The sequence below is a fragment of the Suncus etruscus genome, chromosome 7, assembly GCF_024139225.1.
Source record: "Suncus etruscus isolate mSunEtr1 chromosome 7, mSunEtr1.pri.cur, whole genome shotgun sequence".
Classification (NCBI taxonomy): domain Eukaryota; kingdom Metazoa; phylum Chordata; class Mammalia; order Eulipotyphla; family Soricidae; genus Suncus; species Suncus etruscus.
In genome coordinates this window covers 7,266,084-7,274,226 of record NC_064854.1, presented here as the reverse complement: position 1 = coordinate 7,274,226, position 8,143 = coordinate 7,266,084, and positions in this window count along the sequence as shown.

Sequence of the window (8,143 nt, the reverse complement as noted above, 5' to 3'; positions counted from 1 at the left end):
TTCTTCTTCTTCTTCTTCTTCTTCTTCTTCTTCTTCTTCTTCTTCTTCTTCTCCTCCTCCTCCTCCTCCTCCTTCTTCTTCCTTCTTCTTCTTCTTCTTCTTTTCCTCCTCCTCCTCCTTCTTTCTTCTTCTTCTTCTTCTTCTTCTTCTTCTTCTCCTCCTCCTCCTCCTCCTTCTCCTTCTTCTTCTTCTTCTTCTTCTTCTTCTTCTTCTCCTCCTCCTCCTCCTTCTTCTTCTTCCTTCTTCTTCTTCTTCTTCTTCTCCTCCTCCTCCTTCTTTCTTCTTCTTCTTCTTCTCCTCCTCCTCCTTCTCCTTCTTCTTCTTCTTCTTCTTCTTCTTCTTCTTCTTCTCCTCCTCCTCCTCCTCCTTCTTTCTTCTTCTTCTTCTTCTCCTCCTCCTCCTCCTCCTCCTCCTCCTCCTTCTTCTTCTTCTTCTTCTTCTTCTCCTCCTCCTCCTCCTCCTTCCTTCTTCTTCTTCTTTTCCTCCTCCTCCTTCTTTCTTCTTCTTCTTCTTCTTCTTCTTCTTCTTCTTCTTCTTCTTCTTCTCCTCCTCCTTCTCCTTCTTCTTCTTCTTCTTCTTCTTCTTCTTCTCCTCCTCCTCCTCCTTCTTCTTCTTCCTTCTTCTTCTTCTTCTTCTTCTCCTCCTCCTCCTCCTTCTTCTTCTCCTTCTTTCTTCTTCTTCTACTTCTACTTCTTCTCCTCTTCTTTTCTTCTTCTTCTCTTTGTTCTTTCTTCTTCCTTCTTCCTTCTTCTCTTTCTTCTTCTTTTCTTCTTCCTTCTTCTTTTCTTCCTTCTTCCTTCTTTCTTCTTCTTCTTCCTTTTCTTTCTTTTTCTTTCTTCTTTTCTTCTTCTTTCTTCTTCATTTCTTTTTTCTTCTTTCCTTCTCCTCCTCCTCCTCTTCTCCTTCTCCTTCTTCTCCTCCTCTTCTTTGCTTCTCCTCCTCCTCTTCTTTCTTTCTTTCTTTCTTTCTTTCTTTCTTTCTTTCTTTCTTTCTTTCTTTCTTTCTTTCTTTCTTTCTTTTTTTTTTTGGTTTTTGGGACACACCCAGTGGGGCTCAGGGGTTACTCCTGGCTCTGTGCTCAGAAATTGTTCCTGGCTCAGGGGCCCATATGGGATACTGGGGGCCACTGAACCTGGATCTGTCCTGGGCCAGCCTTGTGCAAGCAAATATCCTACTGCTGTGCTACCACTCGGCCCCCATACATTCACTTCTTCTGGGCTTCCCTCAGGATTCAGAGAGAGAGAGGGACATGACTGAAGCCAAGGGTTTTTGCAAGCACCCTGGTTCCTCCTATTAGGATGCCTTCAACTGTGGGGTACAGGACTGAGCTCCTATGCAATGATTGGCAGCCTCAGGCCATGCAGCCTGTGTGTGAGAACCAGGCCTGAAGTTCTTGGCCTCTAACTTGCATCATTTCTCTGTGGTTCGTGCTAGCAACTCAGTGGGCCCTGGTGGACAAAGGGCTCCAGATCTGCCCAGTCCATGTGGCCAGAAAGAAGCTGCTGGGAACAAGAGGGACAACCCCCAAGAAAACTAGGGCCCAGCTCTGGACTTGCGTGTCACACAGACGCCTGCCACAGGCCCCTGGGTCCAGCAGAGGGGGGCTAGGGGGACTGTGTCTCAGCACCTGTCATTGGGGAGGGAGGGAAACAATCATTTCCTTTATATTTGTCAAGGGTTGAGTCATCCAGGTCAGCCCTGGCTTGGCACATCCACTTGTTGTCCCTGCCAAGGGAGATGTTGAGAAGGGAAGGTTGATTTATTTGGTGACATGTGTGCCAACATCAGCCAGGAAGAAAAAAAGAGGAAAAAGAAAGAATTAAGAGACAAGACAGGCCAGGAAGTATGTGGTATCCCCAGAGGACTCTCCTCAGTGGCTGCAGGATCACATGTCCAGCCTTTGTGTGGGAGTCTGGCGGTGCACAGAGCTCATACCGGGGAGAAGAAATATGTCCCTGCAAAATAGGGGAGCCCTGAATCTTGGTAGTCTGAGGCCTGCTAGTCCTCCAAAGGCAGTAAAAGTGTGTGGGGACGGGGAGCCAAGCCCAAACAGAAGAGCCCAGATTGTCTGACCCCTTTGAAGCTCTGCCTGAATGGCCATGTCCTTGCTCTTGACTTCATGGCCGCCCTCTCACCAGCCATCTATTAGGCCATCTGTGCCCAAACTGAGTGTTGAAAGAGGCGTTCGGGGGAGGGAGGTGGGAGATTTGGGGCATTGGTGACGGGAATGTTGCACTGGTGAAGGGGGGTGTTATTTCTATGACTGAAACCCAACTACAATCATGTTTGTAATCAAATTGTATACATAGAGACATTAATAATTGAAGAAAAAAAAGAAAGAGGTGTTCAGTGAGGGAGCAGAGCAGGGAGCACAGCAGGGAGGGCATTTGCCTTGCACATGGCTCACCCTGGTTTGATCCCCGGCATCCCACAGGGTTCTCCAAGCTCTGCCAGGAATGATCCCTGAGCCTGAGCACAGAGCCAGGAGGAATCCCAGGTATGGCCCAAAACAAACAAACAAAAAAAGTTCACTGAGCTCAAGGCAGTGCTTCTCTCCTAAAGTAGAGCAATCACCTAAACATGGCCTGGGACTGGGTTGAGGGTCTATACTGGGGGAACAGGACACCACCCTCTGAACAGCCATCAGGGTATCTTGATTCATAAAATGGGGGGAGATAAAAGTAATGGCTGATTCTGAGGTCAGTCAAAAACCATATTCAACCCCCTGAGCACAGAGCTAGGAGTAGTCCCTAACACGCTGGACAGTCTCACCCAGGGAAGTAAGTGCAGGAGACGGGGAGAGGGAGAGAGGATGTGCAGAGAGTTCTCCCAGAACCATGCAGCAGGAAAGGGGAGCCCTTAAGAACCTCCAAATAAGGCCTACTTGGGCTGAAGTGATAGCACAGCAGTAGGGCGTTTGCCTTGCATGCAGACAATCTGGGACAGACTCAATCTGGGAGGTTCGATCCCCGGCATCCCATATAGTCCCCAGATCCAGCCAGGAGCAATTTCTGTGCTGCAGGACCAGGAGTAACCCCTGAGTGCTGCTGGATGTAGCCCAAAAACAAAACAAAACAAAAAAACAAAACAAAAACCAAGTAAGGCCTAGCCACACGGGGATAATGGAGAGGGCCAAATCGTCATGATCAGATCTGAGCGCCAAGGAGAGCCAAGTGGCTGGGCTGATAGGTGTCTAGAGCAGGACTGGAGCCTTGTGAGAAAGAGAGGGAAGAGACACTTCAAACGAAGACCCTTCCATCAATTAGCTTAATTTTTTCCCCTTGCCAAGCCAGAAAAGAGTGTCATTCGTTAATATTAGCGATAGCCCCGCTTCGAGAATGCGGTTTCCTGCTGTGCATCTCCGGTGTGGGCCAGAGGGAGCAGTTTCAGCGCCTTAATCAGGCGGAGACATGATGAGATTTGTGCTTGGAAAGGTCGCGTGGCTGCAGGGGAGAGAAGAGAGGGGGAGAGGAGGTGGCGAGAAGGCGCTGGTGGAGTCTCAGCCCTGATGAGCACTGGTAATTGGGCATTGTCGAGGAGGGCAAATTCCTGGAAGACATCTTGTCCCTTTTTGAGGACCCCAACTAAAAGTGAGGCACAGACATGGCTTCATTTTTAGCAGTGCCCACTTCATCTTGAATTTTTCTGGTCTTCAAAGTTTAGTGGAGTCTGAACCAATACCTGTCACCTATTTTAGGGGAGAAGAACAGACACAGCCCTGGGGCTCTCTGAGGCTGGAAATATTTGAAGTTTGAAGAACTATTTGGGGAGACTATTGGGGAGAAAGCAAAGCTGTTTCTTCAGGCTGGCCAGCACCTGCAAACAGACACTCATTAGGCTCGGGGGCCTTTGGCTGTCTTAAAGGACCATCTGTCTTGCAACAGGCACTGGGAAAGGCCGCCTCTGACAGGGTGTTCTGTGGACGCCCCTCTTCCCAAGAAGAATCTAGAATGTTTAGATTCCCAGGCTGCAGGAAAATATCTGAAAAACGTGCTCAGAGGGGAATAACAGGATTCCGAGGGAGTTTCGTGCCTGGGGCCCCCCATTGAAGGAGGAGCCACAGACTGCTGGATCACTCAGGCAGTGAATCTCCGGTGGGCCCCATTTTACTCTCCACCCACCTGTCATCCTTTCCCAAACCTCACCTGGGCCCTTCCCACCTGCAGAAAGATGACAAAAAGGTGAGGAGACACTTGTCTCCGAAAGTATTTTCAAATATTAGAAAGTGAGTGTGAAACCCAAGAAACGGGACACCCCCAGGCTCTGGGATCAGACTCCTGCCTCAAGCTAACAATGAGTCACCGTGAAAAACTTTTAAAACATAAAACCATCAACCTAGATTTCCATTCCAAGGAAACACATACTTGGCCAGGAGGGAATGCTTTTAAAAAAAATCAGGCTTAAGCCACTTGACAGGAAAATGAAACAGCCAAGAAACATTCAAATATAATGATTTACATCCTCCCCCCCCTTCCCACCCACTCCCTCCCCGTGTGGGTCAGGGCGGCCACCCCAATCCCTGCCAGAAGGCTTGTCCTTCCCCAGCTTCCCCTGTGGTTCCCGAATTCCCGCAGATCGTCCCAGGCAAGGCTGGACCAGATGAGAGATGCCTTCTGCCAAACTCATGGGTTCTTCTCTATCAACTCCTCTGGGGGGCTCTCTGGTTGTTTTGGGGGGTAATCGGAGAGGTTTCCTTCCATTATTTATGTATGTGAGCACTGTTCATTTCTCACAAAGAAATGGAAGCTTGATTATTCCCTAAACCTAAGGATGGGATTGGTCCTATAATAAATATTTAAGATTGATCAGGAAAAGCGACCCACCACCAGCTGCTAACACCCAAGCCCAGGTATTACTTGGTTAAGCTTGGCCAAGCCAAGGGAATGAATGAATAACTATCATCTATAACATTGCTCAACATCTGATGACGTATGAAGATATCCACGCATCTCCACGCATCTCATTTGATCTTCCCCAGAGAGGCAGACAAGGCTAGGATAATAAGGACGATGAGTTTTTAAATTTTATTATTTTACAGGTAGGGGCTGTAACAGACTTTTAGAATCACAGGAAAAAGAGAGAGAGAGGTCAAGAGTATGGGGGTGAGATTCATGCACACATTGAAAACAGCAAAAACATCAGCAACCCTGCCACACTGCTCCAGGTTCTGCCAAACCCAAAGCGGCCGTGGGTGAAAAGATGAATAAAACACAGTCCCTGTCCCTGCGGAGGAGGAAGGTCACGTTCCAGCCCAGGAGTAAACAAGGTGCTGAGAGCTCCAGAGAGGAAAACACGATTCTGCCCTGACTTTGCCACCTCAGCCTTATTGAGGTCTCCGCTGGCTGGTGGGAGTTGTGAGGGGAGGGTTGGCCATGTGCCCAGGAGTGGGGGTCCCCTGCTTCCAGACCAGGCAGACACCCTGGATCCTCTGGTCCATTGTATCTGCGGGTCTTTGGGCCCAATGCAGATGTATAAGGGTGGGGAGCGACCCGGCAGGGTCTGTCTCCTCTTCTGGACATGGCAGGCCTCGAGCACTGACTTGCCCTCAGTCAGGGATCCCCCAGGTCATTCCCAACAACAGCCCTATGCCCAACAAGCAGGAGGGTTGGCCACACCAGCCCCATGTCTCCCACCAGGCTTGGTGCCACTCTGTGTCCCCCGGGCTGCCCACCCTGCCCTGGCTTCAGACAAGGGGGTTTGGAGTTGTGGGGCCCACTAGGGGTGCAGATCCAGGCTTGGCTCTGAGGTGTGTGTGTGTGTGGGGTGGTGGTGAACAAAGTTGGAGCGACTTTGGCACCTGAGATGCTGCCACTCTCCAGTGGCCCCTGCAGAAAGCAGTGGGTGGTTGCTCCTCATGGCCCAGAGTGCTCCCCATGACCTCCAAGTGTTCCTCATGACCCACCAGGTGTTCCTCCATGACCCCTGGGTGTCCCCATGACCTCTGAGAGTACCCATGACCCACTGGGTATCCCACAAGTGCTCCTCATGACCCATCAGATGTCCCCATAGCCCCTAGGTGACCTCATGACCCATGGGTGGCCCCTATGACCTCTGAAAGTTCCCACAACCCACTGGGTGTCCTCCAAGACCCCCAAGTGCTCCCCACGATCCTTGGGGTGCTCCTTATGACCCATCAAGTGACTCCACAACTCCTGGGTGACCCCTATGATCTCTGAGAGTCCCCATAACCCATTGGGTGTCCTCCAAGACCACCAAGTCCTCACCACAATCCTTGGGGTGCTCCTCATGATGCCTGGGGTGTTCCTCAGGCCCACCAGGCATCCCCCACGATCCCTTAGTGCCCCTATGACCCACCGGGAGTCCCACACTATCTCCTGAGTACCATCTAAGACCCCCCAGATGCCCCATGACCATCAAGAGTCCCCACGGCCTGCCAGGTGTCCTCCGTCACCCCCAGAGTGCTCTCCATACCCTCAGAATTCTCCCTACAATCCCTGGGGTGCTCCTTATGACCCATCAGGTGTCCCTCATAACCCCTGAGTGACCCCAGAGCCCCTGGGTGACACCTATGACCTCGGAGAGTCCCCATGACCCACTGGGTGTCCTCCAAGACCACCAATTACTCCCCACGATCCCTGGGGTGCTCCTTACAACCCACCAGGCGTCCCTTACGACCCACTAGGTGTTCCTTACGACTCCTGGGTGCCCCCGCCAAATCTCCAAGAGCCCCCATGACCCACCGGGTGTCCCACAGTACCTCCTGAGTACCATCTAAGGCCCCCAGATGTCCCCCACAACCACCAAGAGTCCCCATGACCCACCGATGTCCCCCATGACCCCCAGAGTGCTCCTCATGATCCTCAGAATGCTCCCCATGACCCCTTAGGTGTTACCCACGACCTCTGAGTGCTCCTCAAGACACATCAGCTATTTCCCCATAACCTGTGGGTGTCTGTCACGGCCTCTGAGAGTCCGCACGACCTGTCAGGTGTCTCCTAAGTGTTCTCACGACCTCTGAGTGCTCCTCACGACCCGTAGAATGCTCCTCATGACCCCTGAGTGGTCCCCACAATCCCTGAGTTCTCCCCACAACCCTCAGGTGTCACCCCACGACTTCTGAATGTTCCTCAAGACCCATCAGGTGTCCCCCCCATGATCCCTGGGTGTCCCCTGAGTGCTCCTCATGACCCGTAGAGTGCTCCCCACGACCCCTCAGGTATTTCCCCACGACCCCTGGGTGTCCATTCATGACCTCTGAGAGTCCCCACAACCCACTGGGTGTCCCCTAGAAGTGTTGCCTACGACCCTCAGAGTGCTCCCCATAACCTCTCAGGTGTCACCCATGACCTCTGAGTGCTCATCACAATGCCCTGAATGCTCCCCATGACCCCTGAGTGTCCCCACGACCCCTGGGTGTCCCCCATGGTCCCTGATTCCTCCTTAGGACCCCTAGAGTGTTCCTCACGACTCAGGAGTTTCCCCACATCCTTGGGTGTCTGTCATGACCTCTGAGAGTCCCCACGACCCCTCAGGTGTCACCCACGACGCCTGAGTGTTCCTCGCGACCCCCCAGATTGCTTCCCACGACCCTGGAGTGTGTTCCTCAGGACCCCTTGAGTCCTTGAGTGTTCCCCACAACCTCTCAGGTGCCACCCCGCGACTTGTGAGTGTTCCTCAAGACCCATCAGGTGTCCCCCACGACCCCTGCGTGCCCCCACTCCCTCTGAGTGCTCCCCACGACCCCTGAGTGTCCATGCATGACCTGTGAGAGTCCCCCACGACCCACCGGGTGTCCCCTAAGTGTTGCCCAGAGGCCCTGGAGTGCGCCCCACTGTCCCCAGGGTGAGCACCACGGACACCCTTGGCTTTCAGCCCTTTTTCTTTCCCGCCTTCCTTCCTTCGGGGCAGCTTATCGAAAACACATGTTTCTTGAGGCTGTCCCTTGCAGCGTCGAGGAGGAGAAGGAACAAGCGAAGGGAACGCAGCCCTGCTGTCTGCCCACCCGGAACGTTGGGCGCCGGGTGCCGGGCTCCGGGGGACGGCGCGACGGACGCGCACCGGAAGCGGCCTGGGGGACCCGCGGGGACGGACCGAGGGCGGAAGCGGCCCGGCCGGCATCTGCGGCGGCGTCGGGCGGGCGGCGGCGGGCGGGCGGGCTGGCGTCGGGGCCGCGGGGGCGGGA